This window comes from Dermacentor variabilis, chromosome 3 (genome assembly GCF_050947875.1).
Source record: "Dermacentor variabilis isolate Ectoservices chromosome 3, ASM5094787v1, whole genome shotgun sequence".
Classification (NCBI taxonomy): domain Eukaryota; kingdom Metazoa; phylum Arthropoda; class Arachnida; order Ixodida; family Ixodidae; genus Dermacentor; species Dermacentor variabilis.
This window is the reverse complement of record NC_134570.1, coordinates 150,435,515-150,453,243: the sequence shown is the minus strand read 5'-3', so window position 1 is coordinate 150,453,243 and position 17,729 is coordinate 150,435,515. Positions and strand designations below refer to the sequence as shown.

At 45.8% G+C, this 17,729-nt stretch overlaps 1 long non-coding RNA gene across 1 annotated transcript in view; it reads left to right on the top strand.

Annotated features, from left to right (window-relative positions):
- Positions 1–4,949: 4,949 nt before the first annotated feature.
- Positions 4,950–17,729, top strand: part of LOC142574259 (uncharacterized) — a 44,992-nt gene continuing 32,212 nt past the window's right edge. The window contains exon 1 of the long non-coding RNA XR_012826477.1: positions 4,950–4,985. This is a non-coding gene — a long non-coding RNA (uncharacterized LOC142574259). The remainder of the gene's footprint in view (positions 4,986–17,729) is intronic.

Below are 17,729 nucleotides of genomic sequence, written 5' to 3'. Positions count from 1 at the left end.
TGCCGAAACAGAGGTAATGTGCAGTACACGTGCTGTACGGAGCGACAAGGCAGACAAGGGTTACCTATCGCCGAGACACGAACTTTAAAGACATGTTAGTGCACGCAAAAGTCAGCCAACAACATTCCCCTGTAATAAAGGCATGTTGTCACCCCAGGTGAAAAACCTGCAGGCACCTTCAAAGTGACATTAAAATTAAAAGCACCGCAAATAGTTATACACATGAAGTCAAATCTAGTTTCGCCTGTACAAGTTCGGATGTGATTTATATGGTTGAATGTTCCTTCTGTAAGAAACAATATATCGGTGAAACGGGACAATCAATGAACGTCAGAATAAACGGACATCGCGCGGACACAGTTAAAAAGCTCCCCAAAGCCGTCGCCGAGCATTTCAACCAACCATGTCGCAACTTCGATGAACTTAAACTCTACACCTTACAGTCAAATTTTCGTTCTGAACGAGAAAGTAAATACAGAGAATAATACCTTATCCATAAGTTCAAGACAGTGCAACCAATAGGCATATACCTTTCAAAGAGGGCTTTAGAATCTATTCGCTATGCTAAATTTCAAGCTTTCCGCAACAACACTTAGTTGTGTTTCTTGGCGTATTCCCGTTTTTTTTCCTTTCCTTTCCTCCGTTTTTCATTTTTTTTTTTGCAGCCGGCGTGTCAGACGCCATTGACGCGCCGGCTAACACGCGTGCGTTGACACGTGGTTGACAGACGGGGGTGGCGGGCCCTGGCCTTGGCCTTTTGCACATCATTCCTTTATTCTCAATTCGACACGCTAACACACCTTCCCTCGTAGCCGCACCCACCCGCATTACAACCTCTCCCCTTTATAAGAACCCCACCTATATATACTGTGGCGAGGAAAGCATACGTCGCCTTGAAGAAGACAAGTCCACTTGTCAAAACGTTGGCTCCTGCTTTCACCTTACTCTCGTGTTGCGCATCGTCTTGAACTATTGTTGGATGACGACTTTCTGTAGAGTAGCGGACGAGACGGGTAGCTGTTTGTATTTTTTTTCTGTCGATAGCGACGTTTAAGTGATCATGACCATGTGGCGTATGTCAAATCCTCCGAGTGAGCGTACGTGTCGGACGTGTTCTTTTCAGGAAAGCCATAAAATCCAAGATTGTTACGACGCGACCTGTTTTAGACATCGTATAGGCGGCCTTCTAGATAGCAGACTAGCATAGCTCTACGAGTGGTGTCGTTCCTCATCGTTAAATACTTCGGTTCGAAATAGGGTGATGTTCTTGTAGGGACTTTCTAATTGCGTTATTTGTTTTCCTAAGTGAGCTATTGTTTTATCAGTTGCCATTAGCTGACTTTTCAATAAATTCAGATTGTCGGTTAATTCCGACTGGCCGCTAGATAATTTCTTCAATTCTGGGTGTCTAATAGCGGTGCCATAACCTGGGTAATTTTGTACATCACCCAATAACATAAGTGTGGATGACAGCGATGAACTCTATTGCCATACACACACAGCAATGCGTGCTCGGAAGCTGTAGCGAAAGGTAATTACTCGACCTTTTAGCAAAAATAGAATAAGGCTTGTTAGCTGAAATTGCGAAGCGAGCAGGTTATTGAACTGCGCAGTGACACAGCCGTCAGGCGCACAGTTTGGTGCGGATTATGTCTGCTGCCTAGCGGCTTTCCACGATGAAGCCGGCGCTCGCCAGATAAATTAGCTGGTCGCCACAGTAATTTGAATGCCCATTTAATCTCCAATGTCATTGTTCTTAAAACATGTTGGTACCTCAAGAAATGTAGATGCCAGGACAGGAAACAGCATGCTATTTAAGTCGGTCGCGAGCACCTGCATGGCGAAGGCAGCCGCGTTATTGAACTGCGGAGTGGAACAGCTGTCGAGGCATGTCGAGTCCGGTCGAGTACGTAGGGTTAGTAAATAAGAATTATGGGAACCCTATTTGTTGAAATATATTGACGGCAAGGATGAAATATGGCACCTCAAGTTTGTGGTGTTCCACAGTAACATCGAATCATGTCTGACTTCAGCCCGAAATTACAGCATTTGACGAGTCACGGTGCCTATTCAAAGTTTGCATGTGCTGCATTTAGAGCATGCAGTACCTATAGTGCACTCTGAGCTGACAGTGTTTTCAGCGTACGGAGGAGCACGGGAATGACTTTCATCACTGAACAAAGCATGACGATATCTTCTTTATCATCTTCAGGCATTTTATCGGAGGATTAGTCTGACTTTGAGGTTGCAGGTGCGCACTGTGAACGTGCTGGCAGCGGCGGCTTTGTCAATCATGGCCAAGCTGTATCAGTCGCAGACTTGCTTTGTTAGGTATTCTTGTTCCCATCAGCCTGGACTGGTCTCAGTGGAAAGGGACCTGGAGAAGCAGGACATGTTACGGACGCTGTAGGCGCACTGACTTTGTTAAATGAACGTTGGCGACGATATCGCAACTTGCCGAGGGTATTAGAAGCCTCTCGATGAGACGAATGCTCTCGCCTTTAATGTTATGACAAGCAATTCTCTCTCAAATATTTGGGTAGTCGTTCGACCAAGCTTCCTGCAGTCGATGAAAATGGAAACATCTCTGAGCAGTAGACTTGCAAGTCTACTAAAAGCACGTGTATGCGCTGAGGTCGATGTAGCCCCCGTATGGGAGCCAGTATCCCAGGTCCTTTTTTCTTAAGAGATGCAGTGACGAGGCCCAACAGCTGGATAATGGGTATGTTAGTAGCAGTTGTAGCATTTCGTTTAATTTTCGCTTGGTGTTTTGGCAAGCGTTTACCAAATAGGGAACAATCAAAGGGCAGGGAAAAGTGAACCATGTGCAAGGATGGGATGGGTCACGGCATGTTTAGGTGTCTGGTTAAGGCTGCAAGGTTGCATATTCCGATCAGCTGCGAGGCGCAGTACATTTCCTGGGGTTGTGCCGGAATATCCTGCTGTACCAGCAGATTGGAGAGGTACTGAAGTGACGTGAGGCGTCGGTAAGTGAATAAGAACGACGCCTTTGGCGCGAAGAAGGTCATAGTGTCTTTAGAGCGACGTTGAAGGCATGGAGTTGGTCTATGTGCTCCTCTGACCATGAGTCAGCCGAAGCGTCTGGAATCTTGAAGACATAAATGCCAGCTTGAGAGGCCAGATCATAGTCACTGTCTCCCAACCCAGCAAGCCGATCGAGAAACAACTCGTCCACAGTAGCCAGAGCGAGGACAGACAGGCGAATGTACTGCAGGAAAAACTTCAGCAAGAAGGCCGTATGTGCTGATGTCGCTCTCACCGAAAAAGCTGCCGCATGCTGCCGAGGAAGTGGGAATGCCTTCAGTCGTCGAGCTGTTCACCAAGTGAAGTGTACCTTTCGTAAGAATCTGTGTGCTGTATTACAACCAGCAAAAACGCACTTAAGCTCCACAGTTAAGCTCCCAAGCCATAATGTAATTTCTATCTTCGGGGTGTTTTTTGGTCGACCTAAGTGTACATACTTGATTTCGACAAAAGTAATGAAAGTGTTAGACAAAGCTTGGCAGCAACGACGCAAAGATTTTTCTGACGTCATTTCATGACGATGAAAGTGGGTCCTTGCACGCCCAGAAAATGCGCCAGAGATGTTAGCCTATTAAATAATGGTGCACAAAATTATCTTATCCGATGAACCACATACATTTGACACCAATTCATTAATGTATTATTAAGAATAACGGGTTATAACGCGTCCTTACGCTAGAAAACCTGAGGAGTGCATAATGCAGCTGTTGTGCAACATTTTAATAATCGCTACTTTCTGTACAAGAAACCAATTTACGTAATGTAGGAGTGGTGGTGCTTGAGCAGCAATTATTACACTATTTAGGCATACGAGAAACGGATACTATTACTCAGATATTATTGCCTTTCATGTTCACGGGAGGTCACCAGAGCTACAGAAATTGTTCTCTTCACTGAATTTGAATATATATTTTTCATTGTTGCTTGAGAGCGGATTTTATGTTGTTGCTTTACCGTGGAACAACTGTGTCGACGAAAGTGATTGTGAACCATTGGACACTTGCAGCATACAGCTGCTCTTTCATAAACAAAGAACCTATCTTAGGGTTCTTTTTTATGGAGTGGCTATTTTTATAGTCTGCTTTTAGGGGAAGGAATTTCTGCAAATATATATTTTTATGTATAAGTATTGCGAAGGCATGCCGCAATATAAAAGGCTGACGGTGCTGACGAGCCGAGCTTACTCGGGTCTGAAGCTTCCTGAATGTAAGGGTAAGTTTTTTTCTTTCGGCAGCTGACCAACAGCAGCCTTTAATGTCTCCTCCCTTCCTCTTAAGGCGTCTTCTCAGAAGCTGAAAGTCAATGTGATCTAGTATTGAGAGCCTATATTTTCTCCTTTCGTCCTAACATTAAAATGATTCACAAAAATACTTTTCTAGTAATATATTGAAAATTGATTACTGTCACAGACCTTCAGAAAAACGCCAATACGCTGATTGGCTTTTATACACCTTCTTAGTGCTTGAGCAATAACTTTAGCTACCGGCCTTCGAAACAATTACAGCTTATATAATAAAAAAGACAATGAAACAAGCACGTCTTTGAATGAAAGACGGTTTTCCTTGCGGTGTTGCTGGGAAGAAATAAAAATAGCAACTGTTGGCAGTAATGTGCACGGACCGGCGGACATGAGCGATAATGCAAAAACTTAGAATTTCTCTTCACCGAGTTTCGATTTCCTGTCGATGTAACCATAAATCATGTCTCTGAAGTTAGCTCGACCCTTTATTCTGTCATTAATGCTTAAGCAACTCTACAATCTGAGTCTGATACCAAATTTACTTTAAATTACACAAGTTTATATGTGAGAGGCGCTCGATAACCTGCCATTGTGATGAAGCTCGCTTTACAATTAGTTTGCATCAGTTAATTTTACTACCACGAAAAATGCTCAAATAATTTCAGACTTTGCGCCAAGCATCAATATTCCTGACTACTGAGTAAGTACGTCATCGCCAAACCACAGCAAATTGTCCTTCATAAAGTTTTTGATAGGAAAGAAATGGTGGATTTCGGGCAGTCTGTTGATCGTTCCTTTAATTTTTCAGAACTTTAAGGACCACCCTACGTTTATTCTATGCGACTTTCTAAGAACGTTCATTGTTTTTATATGGCAAAGGCTCTGACGAACAAGGGACTTGAGAAATCCAACCATGAGAAAACCCCAATGACGCTTCGCGAGAAATGCCCCACGTGGCATGGGACTGCGTGCGACATGATGCGGGTTCTCTAAGTGTGCAACTGCACTAGGATAACGTCATCGGCGTATTTCTTCGCGTGAACTTGACAATATATTCTGTACTACGACTGAAATTTCAATTGTAAGGCCACTACGGCCAAATATTGTAGACACCGTAGGCGGAAAAAGTCCGTCTACATAGATTACGGCTCAGCGTAACAATCACATGCCGTCGCATTCAGTATGTAGTTGGCTAAATACTGCGTTTCTCATAGTCCTGATGCTTTTTGCGAGCTATAAATCATACTAGCTACCACTAAAACTCACTCGTTATTGGTAATATCTCTGACAACCTGGCAAAGCATTTTTCACCATTTAGAAGCAGTTACGAAGGCCCCTTTTATTAATTATTAGGTTCTTTTTGCTGATCCAGTTAATAACGTAATATATTTTACAGCTGCATTAACAGCTGCCTCAGAGCATCTTACCAGCGCATCTGTTTCGGGAAATGTGTCTTGGCAGGGTTTCTTTACTTTCACTTCCATATGAGAAACAAAGAAAATAAAGGGCGTAGATAGGGAAGCGGACAGGACTAAACAGACCGGTGTCCCGTAAGCCAAGGCTCTGCAAAGCCGCAATACTGCGTACAATATTTATCCTTCGTGTGCACGCATTTCTGGTTCAGTCGTTCTTTGAAGAAAGAAAAATAAACTAGGCCAGCATATGGGATAGTGAATGCGTTCGTTCTATTGTTGATGAAAACTAAGAACAGGTTTCTCTCCGCTCAAGGAAACTGACAGAACAATGAGTAGATAAGGAGGAACAGAAAATTTAAACTATCAGAAACTACTTACCTCTGAATGCCGTTTAGAACACATCAGGTACCTGTACCATGTATTTTCGCTAATTCCTTTCCCTTCGCTCTTCCTGCCAAGCTTATGCGTGTGGTCAGGCATTGAGTAAGCAGAAGAGGAAGCTGGAAGAGTAAGAAGGGGAAGAGTAAGCAGAAGAGGAATGGAAAAATTGGATAACGCTTAAACATCGCTGTGAAGAGTCAAACACGATCGCATTCAAAGATCCCTGACTGCTTGTCCTGCTTCCCGGCAATAGCAGCTTATATAGCCGTAATGTTTACCGGGAAACGCTGGCGGCGAACGCTATGTACCAATATCAGCCTGCTGATAGAAGCGTGGCCTCTTACATGCGCCGACCACGGAGGCAATCCAAGTCACACTAATACCATTACGTCATTATTATATTTCTGTTATTGTTTCCCACTTTTAATATTTAAGTCTGAGAAGAATTCACACAAACAGCATGCGCTGTTGCTGTTTTGTTTCACTGCATTATTTTGTGTTCTGTCATTCACAAAATTCCGATCAATACCTTTGTCAAGAATGCAAGACAAGGTATGAGCCACTTTAGTGATAGAATAGCGTGGCAACATAACCCGCATATACTATATCTATTAATTAATTAATGTATTTATTTATTTCAATACTGCCACAAGAAAACTGTGTGGCTGCATCGGAGTAGCTGCTGGAGCACACGGACAGACACGCTGTGGCCTGGCGGGAATGTTCCTATCTTCCTTCATGAGTAAGGAATGAATGGAACATCGGCTAAAGTCTCATTTACCATCGGTGAAAGCGAAGTTCAGCACGTGTGCAATAACTGACGGCGTCATGGTACGAAAGAAAGTCAGAACCGAAGATAACGTCATGAGAGCATGAAGAAATACTAAACTGAATGGTATACAGGGCATCCTCAATTAACACACGCGCTATGCAGGCCGCGAGAGGGTGAATATGCTGAGCGCTTCCTGTGCGAAGGGAGAATCTCGAAGGTGGTGTCGTAACTTTCCGAAGTGAGCGATAGAGTTTTCCATCCATAACAGAGACGGCGGTTCCAGTGTTAACGAGAGCAAATGCGCATACATCTTCAACGCAAATTTCTATAATATGTGATGGGCAACGGTGAGGACATTTCTAGCTAGACTGTGCCGCAGATTTTGGCTCGCTGACTGCGACAACCAGTTTTCCTCTTCTCGAGCCACAAAACGAGGTTGCTTCGGTGAATGTGAGCGGTGGCACGGAGATGTTGAACAGCACTTAACGGGCATTACTCTAACAGCGGACGGGGCCAAAGATGAGTCGTATCAGCTGCAAAATGGTCTGGTACACCTGTGTCATGGGACGTCATGGGCGATGCGGCACCTGTCGATTGAGTGCGTCAAGAAAAGTAGGCGATCTGACTTGCGTAGCCACAGGTAAATTATATTGGCCGACCGTCGGACGTACGCTATGAGTTCGCGATGGCACGTCCTCGCCAGGTCGCAAGGTGCGGTGGACGTGGCGTCTGGCGAAACAACGGAACGGTGACGTCGGCCTAGGTACCATGACGTAACTGAGGGGTGGAGCTGCCGCTTCAGGGCATCGCCTGGGCCTGGTGACGATTTCAGCATAAGTAAGAGGCACCACTGCAGGGATCTGTTGGTGGTGGAGAAACAAGACCCCGGCAATTTCTTGTTCAATTGCATGGCAGAGTGAGGACCCAAAATCTGGAGTAGGCTCTTGAACATGCTGCCGCGTAGCGTAGGGCACCGAGGGGAGCTAGCGGACAACTTCTGTTGGCCATTTCCCGACCAGATGGGAGGCGGAGTACATTTCCTGGGGTTGGGCCGGAATATCCTGCGGTACCAGAGATTGGAGGGGTATTCGAATGGCGTAAGGAGTCGCCAAGCGAAGAAGAACTACACCATGGGCGCGGATATTTCTGAGAACGTCATGGCGTCTGGAGAGCGGCATTGGGCGCATTGAGTTCCTCTATGTGCTCCTCTAACCATGAATCAGCCGAAGTGTCTGGCGTCTTGGAGACAGCATCTTCCAACAGCATCAACAGCATCAAGCAACGCAGCAAGATGATCGAGAGACAACTAGTGCGGAGTAGCAATGGCGAGGACAGACTGGGCAATGTGCTGCAGGAACAACTTGAGCAAGGACCCGTGCATACTGATGTCGCTTTCACCCATAAAGCTGCCACATGCTGCCGAGGAAGTGTGACGGTCCTCAGTCATCGAGCTGTTCACCAGTGAAGCGCACCATTCGCCATAATCTGTGTGGTGTATTACAATGAGGAAAAACGAACTTCAGCTTCTGTTAGCGAAATCATGAAACATAATGCAAGTTATATTCTTGTGGTGTGGTTGAACGGCTACATTGTACATATTTGATTTCGACAAAAGTACGAAAGCGTTAGACAAATTTAGGCACCAATGACGCAAGAATAGTTTCGGCGTCATTGAATCACAATGTACGCATGACAGATCGTCGCGGGTTTTCCTAAGCCCACAGAATGCGTCAGGGTTGTTTACCTATTAAATATTGGTGCTCGGAATGATCTTATCCGATTAATCTTATACATTTCATAACAATTTATTATTGGAATAACGGGGTATAAGGCACATCATTACGCTAGAAAACCGGAACAGTGCATAATGCTGTTGAGTAAATTTTTAATAATGTCTACTTTGTCTGCAAGAAACTCATTTACCTAATGTCGGAGTGGTGGTGCGCGAGCTTATTGCCAGGAGCAGCAATAATTACAGTATTATCTCAGCGAGCAGCGTTCACTGGTTGGAAACGGCAGCTGATCCAGCCGGATGTTGATCGTTCTACGAAGGTCGGCGTGTCAACGCTGCTTTTGCAGCTCGTCGTAGCGTTGGCCCACAGTAGTTATGTCTGCCACAGTGCGCGGCTTCTTCGCAAACACGATGTTTAAAACATTGTTCTCAATTCCCTTCAAAATAGACATTATTCTGCCTGACTCTGGCATGGTCACGTGGACGTTTTTGCACAGGTCTAGAATGTATTCGGTGTAGGTTGTGAATAATTAATCCAGCTGCTGAACTCGTTCCTGCAAGCGCTCCTCTGTGCACAGCTTCCGAAAAGCAGGGCGGTCGAACAGGTCTACGAAAGAGGCGTTAAACGCTGACCATGTCTGGAAATCTCTCTCATGATTCTTGTACCCGCGAGGTAGGAAATCACGTTTCCAGTTTTGCGTCATAGTCCCATTTCTTGCAAACGGTCACCATCACGTAAGACAAGAGCCAGTCCAGGACGTCGTTGTCATCCACGCCGCTGAAAACTGCACGATCCCTTTGATGGAGCACACCGGAGCATACGATCGATGGAGGAGGAGGCACCTGAGGGAGTGCGTCATTGGGCATGGTAGACGCTAGCGCGTGGGTTCGTAATTTCAGCGTTGTCGTTTTCCTAATACCCACCACCTTCTACGAATTGTGAAGAGGTTGATTGGCTGCGGACTTAGAGCGGTAACGCGACGGGCAAGTGGCAGCAAGAGTCCCCCGAGCGGCGGCAAACCCCGTGTTCAGTGAATGCGATGATGATTGGACAGCATTCGTCATCTTTACTACACCTTATATACCATATATGGCACACTAAAGTATTTCTTCTATCAGTAAGGTTGGTCATATCTTGTATTACATTCTTTAAAATGTTATTCCTGGGTATTTCGGGAATCAGAGCCCACAAACAAATGTCACGTAAAAGAACACGGACAGCGCATGTCTTTTATGTCTTTTTTTATATTTTAGTCTTCTTCGACTAAAATATGGAAAAGTACGAAAGAATGGCAGACTATCGCGCCACTCAAGAGGCCTCTTTTGAACCAGAAAGCTCGCCTTAGTGCACAGCGTTGGCAGACATTGTTTTCCAGTATACGTCACGGTTACTTAGGCTGCAGTTGTCAGGAAGCGTGAAGAGCAGTCACGGATGTTTGAATGCTATTGCGTTTCACTATTAAAGGCGGAGCTTCAACGTCCTGGAAAACTTCTGCGACACAGGATCCTTAACGCTATCGTGTTAAAAAGTGGTGACCGGAAAGCTAGCTACAACGAACCGTCAGCTGTAATGGCAGCAGAAACACAGAACTTGTATTGATTTCGTCTGTGTTTGTACGTGCTTAACGTGCGGGTATGCTGTACCTATTTTCAGTACCCTTTCTTGATGCCCGCTTTATAACATGTCATCCTCAATACATCACGTATTGAATTACCGTTCGCTTTCGTTGTTAGTTGCAGCGTGATGTCTCTCCAAATAGTCATCTGGTGTTTCAGCTCTACCGTGTTCTGTTCTGACGTTCCCCGTTTATGCTTGCTGATGACGTGAGTGCAGAGCAAGCAATGGTTTCTGAGCTGTGCGCTGATTAGTACTTTAGCACTTATGCAATCAGGCATTCTTTAGTATTGGGAGTAGTCGAGTTCCCGAGTTAGGCTACAATAAACTGAAAGACGATTAAGCTACTCCCTAATGCGAAATTTGAGCGCAGCTATATACGTGTTTCCATTTTGCGATATCTTGAGTGGCGCGGACAATCTGTTTCGCGTGGCACGTTGCTAATGGAGCGAAGTGTGACGCGACTGCTTCGCTAATTAGGAGGCCGCGAGAGGCAACGCGTGGTTGACGCTTGCGCGCTATTCAAAGCAGCCGCCACAGTGCGGCATCCGCTCATGCAGTGCTTGTTTCCATATATGGTATCCGTGGCGTTATCGGTGAACAGACTACGCGCGCTACTCGGGCACCATCTCGTAGGCATTGTCACCGCAAAGCCCGGCTTGTGCGCCAGTACGCCTTTCTTCTCACGCTTTCGCCATATCTTCCTCTTCCCCTTTCTGCCTCATGGTTCCGCTACACCCTGCTCGTCCACTTTCTTCCTCGCCATCTCTTGGCTCTCTCGAAGATATGGGCTCCGTGTTGGCTTTTTCATCCTTCGCATTGCTCGTTCGCGTGGTTAAGATGACGCAGAGGGCGACGCCAACGCTCGCCGCAGTACTGGCCGTCTCAAAAGCTGAGCTGCAAAAAAATAAAAATAAAATAAAATAAATCATGAGCCATTGCATTCCTTGAATGCGGGTGAGCAGCAAAGCTGTTTAGCGCACGGCACAGAGGTGACGCACAATTTTGAACCAAGATACTAGCATATTTATTCTCCTGATCTGTGGTTATCGTGACCATATACGTGCGCACACGCATTCGTGTATCACCTCTGTTATTAAATGTGTCCATCACGCAGGAGGCTCACACGCCCTTGAGCAATGGCTCATGACGCCGTCATAGCGGCCTCCCTATTACGACGGCTGTGTTCTCGGCATCGTTTTTGCTTGCTCCTAGCTTGCGCGCCTCTTCACGGCCACGCTCTGCTTCTGGGGCCGCCGGGTGGGCACGCCGTCGACTGTCCGCCTCCCACCGCTACTCTCAACATCGCTCATCGTAGAGACGCTACGCTTCACACGTAGGGATCACGCGTGGCCTTCCCAGAGCGAACGGTGGACCGAAGTGGTACTGAAATTCTTCTTGATCGCCTTATCAGGCGCACAGTACGTCACGCGCTACGTCACGCACTACGCCATACGTACACAGGGGAACCACAGAAGGGCTTTTACGACGCTGCATTAAAGGAGCAAGTGTTGTCGGCCTAGCTGCGATATTGCGTCGTTTAGACGCAGGGGGCCGCTAAACGCAGCCTCGACGCGAGCGACGATATGCGTTCACCGGGGCGCAGTCCAGAGGAGGGCAAGAAACAAAACACGTTTGTCATTTGTGATTGAGCATACTGCCTAGTTAATCAGGTGAATGAAACATGGAAGGACCAGAGTTTTATTCTAGCGGAGAAAGACGGGGCTACCCACTTTCCTCCAGTAGAAGCCCACGTATTTATGGATTTATGACTGACGGGTATTTCTGAAATTTTCCAACTTCACTGTGAACTATGATGTGAAAATAAATGAAACTCGGCGCAATATTAGAGTCGTCTTGGGAGCTAATTATCATATAATTTGCTTCGGGATAGTTAATATAAAACAAGTATGCTCCCTCCGTAGATGCCCGTGTATTGACAGCAAGTGGCAATTCTGTAACGTGTGCAAAATCACTGAGAACTAATTATGACAAATAAATAAAAATCACAGTGATGATAGAGTTGTCTTAGCGTCCAATTTCTGCATAATTGTTTTTCCAATATATTAATACTTGCTATCTCAAAAATTGTCTTGATATCTACTTTCTATCTAGGTATCTATAAAGAATTGGCTCGCGACTGGCCGCTCGAGGCACATTGCGCATATTCGCTGGCTTCCTTCACGGTCGGAAAGCAGTTTTATGTAGCACGTATTCAGCAACAGAAAGCTGTATCGCGAGTTTTACACGTTGCCTTACGATTTTCTCATTGATGCTTTTAATGTAAGGAAGTTCATGAAATTAATAATGCCGATCTCAGTATCTCCAACCCACGACAAAAAATATTATCTTGGTTCTGTCCAACTACGTGGGATTTGCATTTGCAACCTGTGTAATGATTATGACAGGCAGCACAAACCCAGTCACCCAAGTTGGTGTCTAAGAAGTTCATTAGAGCTGCACATACCCAGCCGCACAAACCATGTGACGAAAGTTGGCGTCAAAAAGGTTCATTGAAGAGCAGCACGCCACAGTGTTACGTACAATGTGACGCAACTTTCCGGGGTGGTTGACTTTGAACGCGGATTCCTCAGCACAGCTGTTTCATGCTCTGCCGATATGACCATAGGCTACCCGTGGGGCATGTTGGCGGGAAACAGGTTAGGCGCGGCAATACATTGTGAGACCTGGGGTAAGTTGCCAATGAATGCTAAGAACATTATTAAACCTGAGCAAACTCACATTTTTCGCGCAAAGTGCGAACCAGCGACAGTGACAGCAGGCTTCAGCATTGGGCTTAGACTCCTCGGGTGGTGCTAAATATATACGCGGGTGCTCCATGTCGGTGCGACGCTTCCCTTAAGGTGGCGCCCATTGGATAGAAGTACCGGTACTGCGTCAGCGACCAAAGGTCTGACGACGCTTACATGATGAAGAGCGCTACGAGTGTTGTTACATTCGTCACACATGGAGGGTATAAGAAGTGAGAGAAGTGAGAATCTGTTGGAGCAGAAGCTTGATGTGGGCGAGTTGGTTTTGCATACTTGATGAAAAGAGCGCTACGAAGACGCGGATGAAAGAACAACATGTAAGACAGACAAGGCGCCTTAATAATAATAATATTTGGGGTTTTACGTGCCAAAACCACTTTCTGATTATGAGGCACGCCGTAGTGGAGGACTCCGGAAATTTCGACCACCTGGGGTTCTTTAACGTGCACCTAAATCTAAGCACACGGGTGTTTTCGCATTTCGACCCCATCGAAATGCGGCCGCCGTGGCCGGGATTCGATCCCGCGACCTCGTGCTCAGCAGCCCAACACCATAGCCACTGAAGACAAGGCGCCTTGTCTGTCTTACATGTTGTTCTTTCGTCCGCGTCTTCGTAGCGCTCTTTTCACCAAGAGAATCTGTTGGCGTTCGGAAAACGCGTCAAGGGTTACCACATGCTGGCTTGCATGCAGGAGTTCCTGAAGAGGGGGCTTTGGTTCGGAGGCTCCTATCTAGCTACAAGAGAAAGCAGAAATGTCTTTCTCGGCAACCACTGCACCGATTGTAAAGAGGTCGATAGCTTCTAAAAAAATTGGCAGTTTTGCCCCAAACGCGAAGCACTAATACTTCTTGCACGGTGTTTTAAGTGTACGCTGGTCCGACTATCGGACGTGTGACATGCGTGGAAGCAGCAAAACCTACTTGGCTTTAACACACCGTGCAGGGCCTGTAATGGCGCGGCACAGGAACCAGTACAATAACCGTAAAGAACCACGCGAGTAAAATTATATGACTTCCAGGTTTGAGCGCAGACCCTGTTTTGCACTTTTATTATTTATTAGTCGGAACACACTTAAGATAAAATCCCTGCGCTTAGAATGTTACGTCTCATGCCATTCATTGTGGGCTGTCATTTTCAATATTCTGTGGAATAATTTAGTGAAAAACGTGAGACCTGGTATAAGAAGTTACAGTTCACAGTTAGTGCATAGCGTAGCAATATGAACTGCATAGATGACATGGATAAGCGTATAGTATGCATATGCCAAAATATAGACGAAGACCAACGAAGACCAGAATGGACAAAATTCACTTGGCGTCTCCGTGTATTTGCTGTCACAATAAAGGAAGATTTCATCCTTGTTCCTAAGTTGATCCAATAAACGAGATTACTGTTCTTTTAGTTTAGAGCGCCAACAGCCGGATCAGGCTAAAGAGCATTAGCCAAGTATATTGCCTCCGAGTTTTACGAGGCCTCGCTCTGCAGCATCACGATGTGGGCGCCTCTATCTTCCCGCGTAGCTGTAGCGTCTACACGTTGACGCGTGTATTCTACTTGTAACGGCGTCTAACGGACTGCGCCTAAATTCATGTAACAAAATTTTAGATTTTTACCTCCATTTTCTGAACACATAAGCAAAGTCTGCCCGACTCTTGGCCAATCCCCGCGAGTGGGTAAGCGCCAAACTCATCAAGGACATCATCATCATCATCCGCCTAGATGGTGGCTGAGATTGGGAAAGGACGAAGGAGACGTGCCTCTGTTTCGTTTGTTTTTGAACAAGTTGTCCTGTTGTTCTTTAACGTCTCCCTGTCTTCTGTCCGCGTTGTACCGCGACACTGGTGGGGGCGCTGGGTACTGAGTTCGCGTAATGCTCCGGAGTCCTTCTGGGAGTCGTTCATCTAGCTCGGAGGCATAGTCGCCAGTTACGACAACCGTGCATCGCTTTAGTCGCCGACTGCTAGGCCTTGCCGCGGAGTTCTGCCCTCTTCAACCACCTCTCTCCGGGAACTGCACACATATCGCAATGGCCGAAACCAGCTCACCGCAAGCACCCCAAAGCAGCCGGTTTCCCAGTCCACAACAGGTAGCTGTCCTGCATCCACTGGTTCCCGATCGCTATCGTGATGCAGTCTTCGAAGGCATTGAAGACTGGCTTGAGAAGTATGAACGCGTCTCACAGATTAACCAGTGGACTGAGCAGCAAAAGCGTTCTTACGTCTATTTCGCCCTTGACGACAGTGGCCGTACTTGGTAGGAGAACCGTGAAGCTAGCCTGACGACATGGAATGACTTTCGGCAGAAGATCACGGATACATTTGCAAGTGCCGACCGACGCGACCGCTCCCAGCAGATGATGGAGCTACGGGTGCAACAACCTAATAAGTCGGTCACGATATTCTCCGAGGGCATGGCCCGCCTCTTTCGTAGAGCCGACCCGAACATGACCGAAGATAGGAAGTTGCGCTACCTCATGCGAGGTGTCAAAGAGCAAATGTTCGCGGGGCTTGTGCGGAATCCACCAGTCACCGTCGCTGACTGTATCAAAGAGGCTACGGCTATTGAGCGAACCCTTCATCAACGGTGCAGGCAGTACGATCGACTGTCCACCAGCACTGCAATCAATGCCGCCGCCGGGACTGCCGAGTGTCAGAATTCCTTGCGTGAATTGATCAACGAGCTTGTCAGAGAGGAAGTGCAAAATATTCTGACACCGACATTGGATAGACCCATAGCATCAATCGCCGAAGTGGTGCTCGACAAGATAAGGAAGGCGTTACCGGCAGCCGATCAGCGTGGCATAACTATCTATAACTATAACATAACTATCATAACTATAGCATAGCTATCTCGTGTTCCAAAGCAAGCAAACTCCTTATCACTTCTTTTTACAAATGTCCGAAGTATCGCCAACAAACGCACATCACTGTCATCACATATCGACGCATGCTCAGCTGATATAGTTGTGCTCACCGAAACATGGCTTTCAGCAAAAATTAAAGATAGTGAAATACTAGACTGTCAAAAAACGTATAACTTTTACAGGTACGATCGCAATTTCCGCACGGGCGGAGGTGTACTGATTGCCGTGAGCTCTGCTATCCATTCCTTCACTATCTCCATTGACTCACCATTAGAAATAGTTTGCACTCGTGTTGCTTTTCCCACTGGCGACCTCATCTTTTGCGCGTGTTATAGGTCCCCATCCTCCACTACCAATTTCTGCACTGACCTTCATGATGTCCTTAACAAATTAGTTGTTCGATACCCAAAATCACATTTGTTCTTACTAGGTGATTTCAATTTTCCAAACATAGTGTGGCAAAACGGTGTTCCCTCCCTTAAGCAGTCATCCTCCGAGTGCACCCATTTTTTAGACATCTGCGCTGATTTTAATCTAACTCAGCTGATTCATGAACCCACACGCACTACCAGCACTTCGTCTAATACTTTAGACCTCTTTTTTACAACAGCTCCAGATTTGGTTTCTCCTCCAACATACCTTAAAGGAATAAGTGACCACTCGCTTCTCCACTTAACACTTAAGAAGAAAGCTCGCTCGAAGAAAACCGTTAAAACTATATGTGATTACAATGCCGCCGATACCACATCCATTTTAAATGAACTAGAATCATTCATTACTGACTACACAGTCAACTTTTTTGAACGTACCGTTGAAGAGAACTGGTCATTGTACAAGAACAAACTGCTAACACTAATGGATCGCTATGTGCCTACAAGAAAGATTGTTTCCAGTCCTTCCTCGCCATGGTTTACTGGAATTCTGCGCCGTCTGCGCAACAAAACGAAACGTATTTTTCGTCGCGCCAAAGCAACTAACCTTCCCGAACGCTGGGCAGCATATCATTGCATTCACGCAGAATATACTATTGCTATTACAAATGCAAAAAAGATTTTTTTCGATAACACCCTCCCATCACTTTTACAGTCTAATCCACGTAAATTCTGGAATATTGTTGGTGGCAAAGAAAGCAAAACAATCCAACTAGCCCGTTCTGACAATGTCGCGATCCCTCCGAACCAGTGCTGTTCCGTTTTGAACGATGTATTTGCTTCCGTCTTTCACAAATGTGCTCCTGCCATTCTACCGTCGGTAACTAAATGCTCCTATTTACCAATGAACTCCGTTTATATAGATTGGGTCGGCATACAAAAGTTGATTGAAAACCTGAAAATATCCTCTTTATCAGGTGAAGACTCAATTAACTGTAAAATGCTTAAAATTACTGAACCATATTCTTCCATTATGCTTTCGATGCTCTTTTCCCAGTCTCTAGGTTCCTCAGTTCTTCCAAGCGATTGGAAGGTTGGCAAGGTTGTTCCGGTCCCTAAATCAGGTAACACTCATTCCCCCGATAACTATCGTCCTATATCACTGACAAGCATACCATGCAAAATATTGGAGCATATTACACATTCTCATCTTATTGATTTCCTTGAGTCTAATTTCTTCTTTTCGACTGAACAACACGGTTTCAGGAAAACATTTTCATGTGAAACGCAACTCATATGTTTTACTAATGACCTATTTACCCATACTGACATGGGCTTCGATGTAGACTGCGTGTTTTTGGACTTTGCAAAAGCTTTCGACACTGTTTCACATGATCTTCTCATTCTTAAACTTAGCATGCTTAACATTGACCCTAATGTACTAAACTGGATTAAAAGTTTTCTGTCTAATCGAACTCAGTACGTTTCAGCTAATGAATGTTCATCCTCTCGCACTTCCGTAA